Here is an 18986-nt window from a genome sequence, read left to right as displayed (position 1 = left end):
AAAATTGGGTACGAATAACAAATAGGGTACGAAAAAACATTTGGGTACGAAAACGAAATTGGATACGAAAACAAAATTGGGTTCGAAAAATTGTGGGTACGGAAAAAGAAAATAATGGGGGTGCGGTGAAGTAGTACCCGTGGGGAACTTGTCCCACACTCGCACAATCTCGGCCCTTTCCGTAAAACATCGGATAATTACCCCGATGGCAATAGTATGAATACACATTTCAAAAGCGGTAATGCGGTCTTACCTAAGCGCGCCAAATATAAGCGAAATATGTAAACAAAGCGGTAGCCTGTCAGGTATGTTTGAATTAACAAACGAAGAAAATTGTGTATAGATATAAGTTTATTGGAGAAATGTACAGAAAATATATTAAATAAGCAGTACAGAAAATATATTAAATAAGCAATGGCGATTTTTTACTCAGCCACATAATTGTTTATATTTTGATATCACAAGATGAAAGTGAAATTAGAACTGTCAAAAATGACAACCTGTCAACGCGTTGTTATTACTGGCACGCGAGGGCGATTACACTAAATGTGTTCACATTTGTACCATAGGCTTTGTCAATGACCTTTATAGTATGGGTGGCTTTGTTATTATTTATTGCTATCATGTAACTGCATGTTACGATACACAACGCATAAATACTTATATAAATATACTAATTGAGCTTATAATAATGTGATAACTATATAGCCAGGTCAATTAAGGACTTAAAATACAATTTGTTTCCTGATTTCATGAAGACCTGAGATATTTATGCACATAGAGTATCAAGATATGGGGTGATCCACAAATAAAAAGTATTTTTGATCTGTGTTGTGTAGGCTCTTTTTCCATGACTGTGAAAGTGAAATTTCCATGTGAAAAGAATGTCAATTTTTTCTTAAGTATTTCATTAACCCATTGCATATAATGAACTGTTCTGCATATAATTTGCCATTTTGATAGGTGTTTGTTAGGTGATCAACAGGGGATGGCCAGGGTTTCCAGAGAAAGGGAATATATATTTGAGATCTGGTCAGGGATCAATATAGAAGTGGTTAAATGGTATACATTTTATTTGGCCAGTGCTCAAAAGAAAATTGGTATACATTTCAGAAAATTTTACCGTGTAAAAATGTTTAAATACCCCTTGACTAAGGCTCTTAATTCATCTATCATTAACATTTGTACTAAATCTTTTTAACACTAATAATATTTAGTAAACAAATGTAATCTACCAATGTGCACTGATACTACTTAACATATATTTGACCGTATTAGGAACTAGCTAAAATATCCATTTGAAAAAAAGATCAGGGGTGAAATACATTGATACAACAGAGGGAAAAACATCCCCTCTAAACAACATTATACATAATACATAATTATGCATAATATTTTTGGATCTGGATCAGGATAGGTTCACAGCAGGACCTTTAGGTATGCACGCTGTGGGAGAGAGATGGGAGCGACTTACATTTTGGATTTAATTTAATTCAATGAAATTCATCACTGAAGTAACAGTATGATCTCATTTGATATAGATGTACATGATTGTATCAAGCAACATATATTAAATAAGTATCAGTATAAATTACTGTCATGATTTCAGTATCATTTAATAAATGATTTCAGTCAAGTTTATCATTCATATACATTAATTTTGTATATATTATAAATATAAGTATTTTAAATGCAACATATTTGAAATAATACCGTTTGATATACTGTATATAATGTAACTTCACATCCAAGCAGTCCATCAAACCATTGCAACCGAGCCACCTGGTGTGCCAACGCACCAGCAGAAAAGTCAAATGCCTTCTGACTTAGTGCATTGTACTATTTATACCATCTACATTAGTTACAGATACATGTTAACATTTGTATGTGTTTGAAAAAATGTATAATCTTTAATGACATCATCTGACCATGCATGTCCTAGATTTAAAAATCAAGGCCCTGGTCTGACACATTGGTAACATTAACGTTGAACATTTACTAGGCTTTTGAAATTAGTTGTTATTGAATTATGTAAGGAAATCTAAATCAGGCACTGATTTTTCTTGTTTTAAAACAGTCATAGATCAGTTGTGGCCCCTCGGTCATGACTAATTTTTGCATATTTGTCATATACTTAAAACTTTCCACATTTCCATAATAGACAATCTTGATTTAGGTGATCTTCAATGGTACATTATCACTTAAGCTCTGTCACAAGAGTGCTGGTAAAGCCAAGTCCCATATTTAAATCTAGGCCATGTCAAACTCAAAGTGTCAAAGACAAATGAAAGATGCGCTCATTAAATATTGTCCCATTGTTTACTTCTGCTGTGACTTTTTATATAATATAACTAATGACCATCATGTGAGAGAAAATTCACATTATCTTAGTATATCAGGTTTAGCAGCCATTTAGATAACAAACTTGGATAGTTTTCTATGTCGCTTCTGTGGATCAAACCCGCAGCGCAACCGCCTGCAATCAAAGTCGACACTCTACCACTCTACCACTAGACTTTTAGGAAGATTCTTAAATTGTTCGATCCCTTAAGAAACCAAACAAAAAATTAAATCAAATATTGCCGACTCCGTTTTATTGAGTCGGTTCATGAGAGATAATGGAAGGTGAAACATCTCTCACGCCGCCTAGCATCGCCTTAAGCAGTAATCAATTCTCAACACGAACGTACATGAGTCATTCATCCCGAGGGACCAAAAAACACTTGATTAATGTTCGAAATAAAATCCTCTGATTAATGACAATTCTATTATTCACAGGTCCCAGGAAAAGCGCAGTCATCCAATTAAACTATTTGATATTGTAAGAAAACCGCTTTTAAGCAAACAGCTTTCAAGCGCCCGCAGGCGGATCTGGATCCAAACTGGCCACAATCGCCTTAATATCTTTTTTACTGTGACACAAGTCATTTAACTTAATTATATCAAGTACAAAAAAAGAAAGAAGAAATAATACAAACCAGTAAAGAGTTTTAAATTAATGTTGAATTTCAGGACAGCTTGGCGATCTGCAAATCCCAAATGATATGTGGATATCGGGTATCATAGGCATTCAATAAGTCGCAAAATGCTCGAATACAATTTATATAGCAAAACGTGACTAAAATTGATAACTAAAAATACAAGTATGCAAGTTTTGCCGTGTCAAGCTGTCAAGATCCAGAAAGTCCTTCATTCACATCGAATATATCCTTCGAAATCCATTCATTGATGTCATTAGCGGAGATTTAGTGAATAAATACCTCGTATATCCTAAATGACAGCTTCTAAATAGCCGAACAAGCCGATTTATATTGTAAGAAAGTTTTGACACGAGTGTCAACATTCCCTCATGGGAGCGGCCATTGTTGTATGTTGAGGCACGAACGACAACTCTACTAGGGGAATGCTATCAATGATAATCAGCGAGGTATGCCGATTGAGAAAATAACAATAACTCAATCGGACTGGCTCGGTCTTTAACATAGGTCGCCATTGTGAAGAATATTTTCATGGTATGATAACTTAGACGAACTGCTTCGCTGAAGCAGCATCGTCAAAAACGAACATTTGCGAATCAGAAGATTTTTTTTTTATTTTGTAAATTTACCAAAACGTAAAAAGGCCCTTTTAACAAATTAAACTCGCGCGTGTTCAATTGATTGTTTTTGTGTAATCACCCTGGTACGCCCCTTATCAAGATTGCTGTAAAAAAGTAGTATTGCCTTAAACCAAATCAAGAGTTATCAACAATTAAGATATAAAGGATTTGTGTGTGCTCTCGGACAATACTGGAAGTCCATATGCACATCTTAATAAACACAGTCGCAGTTCTGCGCAGAGAATCCGTGCGCATCACTTAACAGACGTCGTTCGTTACCAATTAAGGAACGCGATTAATAAACTTCAAAAACACATTAAATTTACCTAAATGGAAGCCTACGGACGTCGTCCTTTGCATGCAACCTAAAAAACACGACGATGTTTCGAAAAACTTTGATTGCTGACATTTTCTTTTTGAAATAAGGAACAGTGTAAATATGCGACATCTGTTCGATGTCGTTATCAACTTAGGTTACATCAAATATCACGATGTGCAAAATGTTGGTGTATAATTGCGAACTAACCGATAGCGACACTTTTAGTCGGCAACATTACGACAGTTTCCCAATATGGAGCGTACGAAAGAATAACAAAGTAAATAAAAAGTTTTTTTATTGCTTTAATGATACAATTTGCATGAGTTTGTGCTTTAGACAGGTAAACGTTGATAAGTTTTTTTTCAGTGTCAGTGTTCCTTAGCCTTTACAGTTATGATAAAATTGTGCACCTGTGGGCAATAGACGGCGCATTGCAACTCTCAGCAACCCTTTTGGCTATAAAACTGAGAGTTGAATCATTGCAACTAGGGTAATACATTATGTTATGTTCTCAGCAAGGGGGAATTATTATGTACAGATATAATACAATCATATCTGTATTTATTGTGTTTGCCTTTTGGATATTGTTAATGCATTATTATACTTCAAAGGTGCAGTGCTATATAAGACGTAACGCATATAACTGCGGTTCAGCTCGCATTACAATTGGTATTGGCAAATTTAATCATCTACAGTAATGAAGTACAACGCCTAATTGGATTAATACATTGTCCCAGTGTTAGCAAACCTATTATTTAAATCACGATTAAATTTCAAGATTATGATTGTAAAAGAGTAGACGCGTACTGTTTAAGTTCTTTGTGTGTGTGTGTATTATGCATTCGGTCGATAGGGCGATAAGGGGTTTGTTAACGGTAGCTATTAAAGGGTTATTTGAAACCAACAGCTGCCGCTTTACATCCTGTGCGCGTCTTTTTTTCGCTTTGCAAAAGTTCAACTTTCAAACTAGTTAACAATTCAACGGACAATGGTGTTTCGTTGAGGAGTGTTGCGACGGATTTATATACCTAGGATAGTTCAGCCATTTCACCGGTAATTTGCTATCAAGCGAATATTTGTGATGATATACTTATTGTTTTCAGGTACATTGCGGAACTTTTGTAAAGTGTTCAATGTTTACTTTTGTGAAAATTCAATATAATCACTGAACAAAAAATTAGCTAGCGTATATTTGGTATTTTGTAGGATTTATTACACTAGTTTTTACACTAGTTTTTATGTAATGAAGGCCAGTATAACAAGTTAAATGCATTAAATTACATAAATCTTCAGAAATCGTGCCTTCATTAATACTATACAACCGATAAAAACGGATGAAAATCTTCGTATGAAGTCACTTATTGGAGTATAACAATTTTCTAAATAATACAATTGTGCAAGGCTTATTAAATGTACGTCTTAAATGCTCTTATTATAATATAAATTTAAACCATATAGGTCGTTATGAGGATACAAATTTAAAACGTGGCATGTTTCTTCCTCTAAGTAAAATAAAATAAAATACCAAAGCATCGCAAACTTAAGTCAAAACCTGACCAAAATGAGTTTTCCCCTATGTCAATTTGGATTGTACTACTGTCGATCACACGTTTTTATAATGTAACAGATAGTCAGATGGCGATGGATTTAATATTGATTTCTAATGTGTTAACCTACCAATTGCTGACAAGACTTTTCCCCCTATTACGACCGATATTTATATAGGGACCACAGTAGCGTATGTCACCCTGGTGTTCGATACAATTTGTTTTAAAAACCAAGTGTTTTTTCCGTGAACGGACTTACGTTAGTTTTGATGCCTAGTGCTGTCTAGAACAATTACTAGGTGATATGACGTTTACATGAATATTCGTGCGCGTCAGGTGTCTTTATTGTGAACATTTATGTAAAACTATGTTTGAACTCTTATTTCTGATGGTTTGTACGTATCCATTTTCGAAACAAGATTTTTACCCGTATGATGACCTATACTACTGACCAGATAATGTATCGTCGTTTTTATAAACGCACACATATCAAAGAGTCAAGTATCATCCGTTTTATAATGCACGTTTCTGTCGTACCTTTATTTAGGTACCTTTATCAAAAAACAAACCGTGTTAGTGCCTAATAACCTGGCTTGATGACATGCCGTCTAGTCAATATCCGTTCATTTAAGTTACAAAACGCTATGTTTATCGTTATATCTGGCTGTTTTCATGTATTGAATTATTTTTCTCGTAAACCGTTTCGTTGAAGAGAGTAAATAGCGTTTAACATACTGAATAGGTGACATGTCGTTTTATTAATTCACGCGGAATGTACAGATGATACGATTGAATAAGTAATCGGTAATTAAGTCATATTTTTTACTCAAAATATGTTCGAACGTTACATGTTGTCCACATGTAATTGTGTTGTCATATATTTGCCAGCAGATTTAAAAGTTCTGCTACGTCTGTTCAATCTTCTATCAGATTTGGAGTACTGCTAGGCTTGCTAGTTATGGTAACTCTGCTAACTTCACAGACTTTGATGAACGAAGTACGATTGCTAAACACATGTGTTTGATATCATTTGACTTATTGGTATGTGTTTAATGTTCCTATCATATAGCAGATGGCATAACAATTTAGCAGAATGCACCATGATATCACAAATGCTGAGGATATTTAAATATTTCATTGAAGATTTTTAAAACGAATACTTGGTGTCAAAATGAGTACTGCTTTTTCAGCAGTATACGGACAACTAGGGCAATGGCCGTTGTATACAAATCGCTATGTACGAATTATAAAATATTTTATATATTGATTATTTTTAAAGACATGTATTGTATACTATATAGTACACTATGTTATATGAGAAACGGTGCTGAAAATATAATACGATGTACCAATTAGATAACCTAAGTACAGGACTTGCTTCAAAATCATAGTTTTGTAGACATTTGGATGTATCCAGAGTCAGTGAAATCAAATGTATTTATTCGTAAATTTAAAACTTGACTTATCTATATTTATATAGGTTTTGGGCAAAATGATTTATATGTAAAAAGTAAATGTATATCCTCTTTATACCGATTAAAGAAAAAGGTATATCGGCAAATTCAATAGACCAGTTTCTCAATGCTACCACTGTTGCCTTTTTAGATATCACGTGACCCGTAGGAACGTGTAACTTTCTTTGGCGGACAATACAGATAATTTTATATCATTGATGTTATTGTTTACATTCGAAATTTTCATTAGCACTGACTCTGGTTACAATTAAGTCAAACATATGCATACAGGCTTGCGTTAAGTAAATAAATTAATAAGACATTAGCATATAACATTAAACACAATAATACCTAAATAATTATTCAACGACATATAATTTAGTTCCTTTAGTGTATAAAAATAAGAGCTACTCATGATTATCAGAGCAAAGGTGGTGTTAAGACTGAGCATCGATAATTAGACAAAACAAATATCGACATTAAGTGTATCGTACAATCCATCGCATTATATTACTATAATTCTCAAAGGTAAGGGTGTGTTGGTGTGTAATATTTTCATGAACGATCGAACGTGTAAGAATTTTGTTGAATAACTATAAGACAAAGCACTATAAAAGGCGAAGTACATGGCACTATTTAAATGGTATGTTAATTTAGTTTTTATTTGAATCCATTTTCTTTCAAAGTGAAAGGCAATATTGAAGAATTCTAAGGACAAGTGATGAAAACACAGACGTGCTGCAAACTGAACTGTCTATACTGATAACATGAATTTTGTATCGAGTGATGCCAATTGTGTGTTTTACAGTCAATAATACGTTGTTTGAATAAATTGATAAATAATTTGTTATCGCATATTTCTTGATTTATCCAGGCATAACCAAATCCGTATGTAGACAGAATAATTTGTATTTTAGTGGCCCAACAGTCCCTTCTGATATCGTCTAATGATACAAGCATTAAAGGTCAAATGCCGCTTTGATTACGAAAAAAGCTATTTTATACAAATGTATATTCTAAAACGATTGGACTCATCAAGAGCAATGGCAACAAATATTATAATACTAAAAAACGATGATCTTGTTTTCCGTAAACCGCTCGTGTATTTCCGCCACCTATTTTGGTGGTGACGTCATTTTTACATAACGCGAATGACACGGAAATGCGTCAATTGTTATTACGGATTGGAGATTGAACGCTTCGCGCTTAACGTCAATTTGACATTCAATATCGTGTTTTTTTTCTCATTTATTAATGCACTCTTATGAAGTCATCAATTACACAAAGTAGAAATGTTCAAACATGAGTGGTTTTATGATTTCATAAAGTACCAACTCTCTTAATCTCACACATGCAAACATATTAAAAAACACATTCATTAACTTGCACACATGTACAGACAAGAAAAAAAACATATGACAGTAAATAAAACAATTCAAAAAGATAAGAACATAGAAGTAGAATTTAACATTTCTCTTGTGATAAGTATACTTCCTTTCTCACATATATTAATAAAGCACACACAATTAAACACACACACCTCGCAAACTCTCACACACACAACATGTATTCTATGACATGTTTAACAGTTTGTATTATGGATAAATATAACAATAGTAATTTCTTTCATGCTGTGTTTCTGTTCTTTACAATTAAAAATACAGTTAATAAAGAACAAAATGAAAAGGCGAACAAAAAATACAACGATAGTTTAGTAATTTTTTATGGGCATTGTTATATGAAAATGTATATGAGTATTAAATTCTATTTTAAAAATATTGATTGATGTGGGTCCATTTTTGTTTTTAAAAAGGGCAATGTCTTCTTCTGTCTGTATCCTTAACTTCAAATAATTTAAGAATATGTTAAATTTTGGAATACATTTCTTAATTTTCATATTGAATATGAATACTTTCATCAAAATTATAATAAAATTGAGAACTTCACTGTGTAATTATATTTCGGTATTTCCAAGAAAAGGAGATGTTTCATTTTTTTTTCAATGTCAATTTTTACTCGTTTAAGGAACGTTTGCAGTTCTGTCCAAAGAATTTGGCTATATGAACATTCCCAAAACAAATGATCGATTGTTTCAACGCTTTCTTGACAAAAAAATCACACAGGCTGCTATTTGTTAGTTTACATTTCATAAGAAACTTATTTGTTGGAATGATTCTTGATAAGAATCTGTATCGAAAGTTACGTAAGTAAGTATCTATTGTTGACTTAAATGGAAGTGTATATATTGTTCTCCAATTGAGGTTTTCATTTAAATTAAAGCATGAATTCCATTTCCTTTCTATACTGTTGTCGATATTTCTTTGTGAGTGTAACTGTATATTGTAGAGAGTTTTGTTTACCTGTTTTGAGTTTTCTATTATATCAACAAAAGTTTTCTCTTATATAGTAAATGCATTAATTCCTTGCGTATACAATATTGATTTATATTCTTTTGGTATAGCAGAAATTAGTGAGTAGAAGTTTACAAATTCATGAGAGTCAATGTTGTATAAATATTTAAACTCATCAAATATATAGTAAGTATCTTTACAACTGACCGATAGTTTGTATACCATTGTTATACCAGTTTGTAAAAAAAGAAAGAATTGTTATTTACCTTTTATACAATTATAGTCCATATTACATGTTAACATAATTATGGGAGAACTTTTTGAAACATTATAATGGTTCTTAATACTTTGCCAGGATGTAAGTACATCTTTTAAGAACACATTATTTTTACTTACATTTTGTATAATAGGATCATCTAGATTGCTTTCAAATATAAGACAGTTACCGAATTTGTTTAGGTGTTTTTCCAATAGAGTTTTTCCATTTACCTTTATTATTTTTATCCAGATATCGTTTTACCCAGCTCGCTTTAATGGCATTTAGAAAATAATCAATATCCGTAAGTTTAATGCCACCATTTTCATAATTTTGTGTTAGACGTTTCCTTTTAATTTTGTCTTACTTATTGTCCCATATAAATTCAAATATTACTGTTTTTAATCCTTCTATTACTTTTTTAGTTCGGTTAGGGAGAACATAAAAGGGGTAAATTAATTTTGGTAGCGCAAACGTTTTTATTACTGTGACCTTCCCCATAAGAGTGAGTTTCCTATGTTGCCATTGATTTAAACAGCATTCAAATTCTTTAATTTTTGGCATTAAATTGTTGTCTATGTTTAATTTATGTTGATTATAAAAATGTATACCTAACGTTTTTGCCCCATCAGATGTCCAAATAAATTTGTTTTCTGTGCTGAATTTGATGTTTGAGTTTTTTAGTGATCCGATTTTCATGACTGTAGATTTTGATGCGTTGAGGTTTAGTCCTGATATTTTGCTGAAATTTTTAAGAGTTTGAACAAATATTTCAAATGAATTAGGCGAACTATCATTAAAAAAAGTTGCATCATCTGCAAAGAAGGTCTGTTTTATTTCGGCCCCATGTATCTTTGTCCCTTTAATATTATTGTTTTTATTTATGCAGTTTGACAGTAATTCTAAACATATAATAAAGAGCGACAAAGATAGAGGACAACCTTGACGAACACCTTTTTTTATTTAAAATTTCTAGAAAGATGGCCATTATTAATAATGACACTATTTATATCATTATAAAATACCTTAATCCACTGAATTATTTGTGGCCCGAAATTTAGGTGATTAAGACATTTTATTACAAAGAGACGTTTCAAACTATTGAATGCCTTCTCAAAGTCTGCAAAAAATAGCAGTCCAGGTTTATTATGATTCTCTAGACATTCAATAACATCGAAAATTAACCTAACGTTTTCACCAATATATCTGTTTTTTTTTATGAAACCTGTTTGATCAAAAGTTATTATGAGTGGCAGAACCTTTTTTATACGGTTTGCATTTGCTTTATTTGCGATTTTGTAATCTATATTCAATATATATTGGTCGCCAATTTGAAATATAATCAAGGTTTTTATCTGATTTAGGAATGTGAGTTATAAAACCTTGTTTTTGTAAGGCAGTAAGTTCACCATGTTCAAAAGAGTGATTTATTGATTTAATGTAGTGTTCTTTCAAGGTGAACAAAATCTTTTATAGAATTCAACGGTCAGTCCGTCAGAGCCTGGACTTTTATTGTTAGCCATTTCTAATAAAGCACATCCACACTCATAATCATTTAATTTTCCTTCACATTGAGATTTATGTTCTTCACTGAGTTTAGTTATTGGAACCTGAAATAAATCAGAATTGTCGTCTCGTTCATTAGTTTTTTTATAACGTGATTCATAATATGCTGCTTCTGCTTCTAGTATTAAATCTTTTCCCTTTAATATTTTTTCATTAACAATTAATTTATGAATCGTTTTTTCTCAGCCTTCCCTTTTTCTAAGTTGGCAAAATATTTAGAATTTCTTTCATTTCCTTCTATTTTTATAGCTTTTGATCTTAAAATATATCCATTAACTTTTTTTTCATAAAGTTATTCTTATTCTCCTTTTTTGTTTTGATTTTAGTATTATTTCATCAGTCAAGTCAGAAGAATTATTTTTCATTAATCCTCTTCTAAATGTTTTATTTCTGAAATTAATATTTCTTCGTTCTTTTTTTTTTTTTTTTTTTTTTGATGAAGAATAGCTTATTGTTTCATTGCGAATATTACTTTTAATAAGCTCCCACATTGTATTTGGATTGCAATTTTCGTTTAAGGATGTTATGTCATCTATACATTTTTTTTATTCTGTTTTGATATTCAGTGTCTAAAAGGATTGAATTGTTAATTTTGAAATAAACCAGAACTTTTTCCTAATAATTAGTTGTCTACACTTAATTGTACTAGAGAATGATCTGTTTTAAACGAAGGGTTAATATTACATTTTGATATTATGTGACATAGGTTTTTAGATTTTATGAAAAAGTCAAGTCTGTAAAAAAATGCGTGATTTACAATTCGAGTGCCAAGTGAACTGTCTTTTTTCTGGATGCTTTATTCTCCAGATGTCACATAGATCATAAGTGGCAATCAAATCGTTTTAATATTTCCTGCATTGTAAATGTGTTCTGAAATTGCCATTCTTTTTGTCCAGTTCTGCATCTAAGACAGTGTTGAATATGATACAGTTTTTATCACTGTTCGAAAACAAATATTCGTTTATTTTTTTTTTATTTAAATGTATACATCATATGTGATTGTTATGTTATGAATTTTGATATCTGCAGTAATTAATCGTCCGATTATGATTTCATTGAAATTTGATAGTTCTAGATCACTATTTGGGTGTAGAAATATTCCTACACTTTCGCTGTTGGTTTTGCTGCCACTATAAACAAATCGACCAGGCCAGTCATGCTTCCACAGCTCAATATTTTGTTTTGTTAAATGTGTCTCTTGTAACATAAAAATAGAGTAATTTAGACCTCGAAGCCATTCAAATACTTGTTTTTATTTTCTCTATTTATTTCCTAAACCTCTAGCATTTAATTTTAATATTGCCGTTTCCATTTGCTCCATAAAAAGCCCATTTTAGTAAATAGTTTCATTTGATTTTGTTCGTAAGTCGTTATTTACTGCAATGCTGCGCAGAATCTTAACAAGGTAGGTAATGTCATATATACGTTTTTATAGTGTTATTTTATTTGTATTTGAAAAACAATGCATTATTTCTTTTTATTTGTTGTTTAAAAATTGTAGTGTTTTGTCTAGGGCGAAAAGAAATGACGAAATTTAGACAAACATCTACATGGTAATGCATCAACAAGAATGTTATATGTTTGAATACAGTTTTCTTCCTTCAATCTGTTTTATATTTAAATATACCAAAATTCAAAACTAATGAAAGAAGAAGGTTTTGTATCGATTTTAAACGCAGTTTTCTAAGAGTTTTTATATTTGCCCTGGTGAAGGTGTATTTTGTTTCGTTTTGTTAATCAGTATATAATGTAATATAACATTTTTAAAAACATTAGTGATATAAACTTTATGTATCGAGAAAATTGAAAATCGACAATTCACCGACTTTCTATTCGTTAAACAAACGCACAAAGTGTTGATTGTAGTATGTTCAAGATAATTGCTTTAGATAAAGTTACCAATAGTATATTTCAATTTGATTAGTGATTGATTTACACTAAAAAACAGTCCCTATTTATTATTATCATTAAAGATTTTGATATGGTATGATTTGAAATAAAAAGTAATACAGAGGTAAAAACAAAAGTATACAATAAGGCATGTTCTTATTTCGCATATAAATACATTTACTAAACGCATTATTTGTTTAATGCCTTAAATACATGTACCTATTGCGCAAGTGAAACAAAAGCATACAAAGGCATGCACTAATTTCTCATATGAAAAAAGGCTAAATAGTAATCATATATACATATAAACATATCCATATTTATATAAATATAGTTTGTTTTAATGATGCCTATAAAAGCAGATAACAGCACTGACAATGAGTATATATTTATTATTACTATATTTAATGTGTACTTGTGTATGCATGAGTAAACAGTTACATATTAGCATTGTCGTCAATGCAAAGGTATGTTAAAGTTTTTTTGTTCTGGATTTATAGTATCAAAATTAACATATAATATAAACATGTGTTTAACTATAAAACATGTATTTAACTATAAATGTAAAAGGACGTATATGCACATTAACGTGTTTCGGGTTTCCTTATGGACTCATAAAGTATCCAAATAAACGCATAATATAAACATGTATTTAACTATTTAACATGTACTTTTCTATAAATAAAAAAGGACGTATAAACCTTTTCATGTTTTCCTTGTAGACTCATACATACAACAAGTATTACTACTTTTATTAGTATCGAATTCTAATTATATTATACAAAAAATAATTGTAAGCAAATGTATACATACATCTATACATGTTTCATTTAATTTATATAAATATATGCATATTTTATTAATATACACATGTCTTTAACTGTAACTGTATAAGGACGTATATGCACATAAAACGTGTTTCAGGTTTTCCTTTTGGACTCATACAGTCACTAAATTAACACATACTGTAAACATGCATTTAACTATAACTATAAAATGACGTATAAGCACATAAACATGTTTCAGTTTTTCCTTATGGACTCATATATACATCAATTGTTACTTCTTTTACAATACTATTATAATATTATTATAATTATATTATACAAAACGTGATTGTGAACAAAATGTAAAAATACATCTATACATGTTTCATTTAATTTATCTAAGTATATGCATATTGTGTTTAAGGAATAGCCATCTTTTTATCCGAATATATAAACAAGGGCACGCATATATATACATATACAAATAAACATATATATATTCACATACACATGTATATATCCATACACACATACATACATATGCACACATATACAAGCACATATATACACATACATATATATATATATACACGTCGATACTTACTCATTCACATATACGTATTTGCACATTATTAACACGCATGCACCTACATACACATCCAATCTTAAACATGTTATGCAATATTTCACCGAAAAAAAATGAACAAAAAGTATATGTTATGTGCTGTTGTGTTAAAAGTAGTTTCCCATCTCAGACAAGTTTATAAAAATGTAAGTAAAGGTTAACTTTTAGTTCGCTTGTACTTCATGTATGTAGATAGACAGGGAAAAATGCATGCTGCTGTTTTTCAGCATAATTATTTCACAAAACGTTTTAGTGTGAATTTATTATCAAGTAATAGTGTCTAAGATTTACTTGGCTTTAACATTTGTAGCTATATTTCCTGAGTCATGATGAGGTTCATGGGGGGATAAAATTCATTAAAACTTCGCTTTGGTTTTTCTTCATTGAATGTGGTACAATATGGTCAAACTATATATCATTTTAAAGCTAAAGACGGATAGAATAACATAAACACATTTTTGACAGTCAATATTTGTGTGCTTTATTAATATTTTGGTTTAAAACCAATACATTTTTACACTAATTTACAAAATCTCAATCTAAAGTTAGGAAGGATATGCACTACCTTAAGTTGAATAAATACAAAGCTATATACATATACAAGGTCAAGTTAGCAACATTTCACAGAAAATTATTGTCTTAAAACAACAAATTAGTTTTTATTCAACTGCCTTTTTTGGATAAATATCCTAAACAAAGTTCTAAAAATAACTTAAACGTAACTACTTTTTAAAAATCCAGGTATGGTGGATAATAAGAGTCACAATTCTATTGCAAAGGCTTAACAATTTTGTTATTTACCTCTCAACCAAATGGCAAATTTTAAACCATCATAAATCGAAATAGATTGCAGACGACATATACAATTGTAAAGGAATATAAAGAAATTGGCAAAACGATTGATTTTATATTTCGATTCCTTCTACCCATTTTGAAAGCGTGGCCATCGCTGTGATCCGTAGAAAAACGTGCAAAACAAATCGGTCGAAACCACGTGCAGTGGTGAGAAAACCGGGTATGTGTATACACATACCTTAGAAAACACATACTTAGTTTGACAGTTGGGTGGCAACTAGTAAAACAACTATTAGCATTAATCAGCAAGAGATCGCACTAAATCATAGAAATGACCACGTAGAGATATCATCAGTTATCTTATTACGAACATTTTCCAGCTGAAAATTGTCCCCCACACGTCTTTTTTAGTTTATTTGTAATGTTTTTCTGGAGCCGAAGTGCATCTCACTGAATATCCATCCAACTTCCGTTGTTTTCACTTTCGTTATTAAAAACTCCATATAAAGAATTATTTTTACTTTAAGACTGTTAAAGCGATGTATTATTATATATTATCGATAGAATAGTATACCGTGATGAATTGAAAAGAGTTACGTATCGATCTTTCTATCAGTCTGTAAGCGTACTATTTTATACGCAATAATATATGTCGTGTGATTCGACAACGATTGTAAACATTGCTGAAATGCTTCTTACATAGTTATTCTTTTGAGTTTTTATGAGGTCTGATCGTGCAGTTTGCAAACATCAACGGAAAGATTACAGTCCAATGCATTTGTCATCGTCAACCGTTTGGAATGTCAAACAAGCGATGAATGAGTTTTTAGCATGTTTCTTTCTATTTTATTAATTTAAAAATGGCTGTCCCCATGGTGATGAAATGACATGTGTTCGAGTTTTGATATTTCTAAATATGTAAACTTTTTTTACTATTTAAGCGTAACTTGCCCTCGTCAATGTCGATATTATTCACTAGTTAATATAATTTTCCGCCGAAATACGTGGAATAAACATGATTCAGATTTTTGAAAATAATGTATATTTTTGTGTTAAAATCGCTTTGTATGTTGATTGATTTTGTGGATGTTATGATACGTTGATGTACAAAATTGGTAGCAGTTTGAAGGAAAAACATCCTTTAAAGCATATATGTATACATTTTCTATGTGGCACTCTTCCTTTAGTCAAATTTGAGTTCAATGCTAGGGGACCCACATATTTCAAAATGAAGCCTCTACATGAACCTTAAATACATTAAAAGATCGTTGCTTGAACAAGCACTCCATATTTATTGGTTGAGTGTCTATATACCTATGATACACATGATAGCAATCAACGAATAAAAGCACGGGAGAATCATGGTCATGTGTATATGTTAATTCGGTGATGAAAAACAAGAGGATATTGTTGTCATATGTTAATGTTAATTTGGCGTTCAAAAACACAGGGATATCACAGGGATATCATGGCGCACTGTTCTTTTGAAAGTGTACAATAAAGAAGAGGCGATGGACTTAACGTCGAAAAACCTATTGATAAGTTTAGGCCATTCCATTCCCATCCACTGTTTGTAGTCTTCGAAAGCGATTGGTCGTATCTCGCCTTTTGTTGTTTTGTGATATAATTTGGCGTCCCATGACCAGACAGCTTCATTTTCAGGCAGTGTCTTTTTAATTGTCATCAACACCTTCTGGTTTATGTTCGTTAGGTCTTCATTTATATAAATGTTTGAGCCCTTAAACACTTTTCTATTGGACATCACATAATTGCGCTTCTGTCTCGTGACGAACTTGACGATGATCGGCCTTGTATATTCTGCCTTGAACTTACCAAGCCTATGTGAAATGTCAATATCGCTCATCTGCAGATTTAGCCCTGCTATTTTCTGATTTAATTGCTCAATGACTTTCTTAGTTGTAGTCTCCGCCGTTTCGCCTAATGCTGCCACGTTTTTGTTTTGTGTTGAATTTGAACTTTCTTGTATTCCAAATATGCGGACACCGTTCCCACGGCTATACTGTTCAATAGAGTTGATTTTCCCCGAATGAAAATCTGCGTATTCTTCAATTTTGTGTTCTACCGACTTTAAGAACTCATCCTTAGTCTGATTTATAATTTCAACAATCATTTGCTTAAATTTTTTGTCTAATCCTGAAAAAAGGTTTTCAAGTTTCTTACTAATATTTGCAAGTTCTTGCTTTATATCAGCCATTTCTTCTACAGATGTCTGTCCACTTTCAATTATTTCGCTTATTGTTTCTTGTTTTTGGTTAGCTTTACCTTTCTTCTTTTTTTGTTTTACTGGGTCTCTACTTGTACTTGTATTTTTATTTGTAAAACTTGCATCTTATTCACTGCTAATCGATTCACTGTGTTTTCTTTTCGACGCATCAGACATTGCATTGTAACATCAATAACCTTTTTGATGACTATACTTCCATTTGATCATTGTTGAATTTTAAAGGCTAGGCATGTTTTCCTCGTGCATAGTGTAGTTAATAACAAGCCAACATGGCTGCCTGTTAGCCCTCTACCTCTGCATATTCGATTTGATAAAAAGTCAATTAAATCATTTTGTGTCGAGAGAGCGAAAATAAAAGAAATTTTTCTAATGTTACCGTTTATTTGATATTCCGATTTATCCAACTTTTAACACTGAATTGTATGTTTTTCAAGTTAAATCCAACAATTTTACCCTTGAGAAAAACACATGTCCTCATTCACTCATTCAACCGGAAGTCTTCCTATTGTGTTATTTTGTTATTTTTTCATGAAATTTTATTTAAAGCGTTTGCTGAAATTAGTTATTTGCTTGCATGACAAACGTTATTCGACATGGTTCAGTGTGTTGCTTTCGGGTGCACGGAGCGTCCGGACAAAACTTCGAACTACACGCACCTGATTTTATAATTTTAAATTTCTTTTTATATTTTCCGAAATTGCAAGACAATATTCTAAATGTATTACTATTACTGGACACACGAAAACGCATTATTGCGTTGCCTTTTTGTAGATCACATAAATGGATTACTAGTATTTAAAATGCCACGTGTTTCATTAATATGTACGAATCAATGGTTTGGTAACAAAAACACGTTATTTGAACCGTTCGCTATTCATTAAGAAATAATAGGTGAATCAGCAAAACAGCTAAAAAAAGGACAAATACCTTATAATAATGAACTTATAAATCACTCAAATTATGGTCCGTGTCACCATAACAATTAAAGGCGTTAAACATATTATGTGAGTTTAATAATTATATTTACTAAACTTATAAGCAATTATGAGATAATAAAACAGCAACTATGTAAACTTAAAAAAAATGTGGTCCTTATATATATATATATATATATATATATATATATATATATATATATATATATATATATAATAAGAGTAAAGGTATCCAACGATGATTTCACACGTGTATTGAATAATACAATACAACACCATGTAAGATCAAACAATGCACACATATGTCGTTGTAGTTGCCAGCAGGAAGCGTTCATCTATGATAAAACACCTGTGCTAGGTCAAAAGCTATGTAAACTTTAAGACAAAACATCTGTTGATATGTTAGCTAATAAAAACTGTACGGGCATCAATAAAACGATTGTTTTATATTAACGGAATGCATACACTATAACAAAAACTTAAAGAAATGTAAATATATAAACTAAAATTGTAGAAATCGTTATTTTTTTTAACAAACGTGACCCATTAGTCAGTTTACACTCTATTTGAGCGTACACACACACGAAATACTTCCTGACAGCTCCGAGCATAAGTTTATTTTACTAACCGGAATAATG

General features: G+C 31.3%; 1 protein-coding gene across 3 annotated transcripts in view; it reads left to right on the top strand.

The window, feature by feature from the left end:
- The window catches only part of LOC127867345 (uncharacterized), a 209796-nt gene that overhangs the window by 141156 nt on the left and 49654 nt on the right, over window positions 1-18986 (top strand). The window contains exon 1 of one of the 3 annotated variants that reach the window (XR_008043448.1): window positions 4759-4970. The exons of the other annotated variants lie outside the window; for them this stretch is intronic. The gene's annotated coding sequence lies outside the window, so the exon portion shown is untranslated. Of the gene's footprint in view, window positions 1-4758; window positions 4971-18986 lie in introns of those variants that run through there. 3 annotated transcript variants of the gene reach the window in all.

This window comes from Dreissena polymorpha, chromosome 2, assembly GCF_020536995.1.
Source record: "Dreissena polymorpha isolate Duluth1 chromosome 2, UMN_Dpol_1.0, whole genome shotgun sequence".
NCBI lineage: Eukaryota > Metazoa > Mollusca > Bivalvia > Myida > Dreissenidae > Dreissena > Dreissena polymorpha.
The sequence above is the reverse complement of the archived record's forward strand: the minus strand, read 5'-3'. Positions and strand labels throughout refer to the sequence as shown.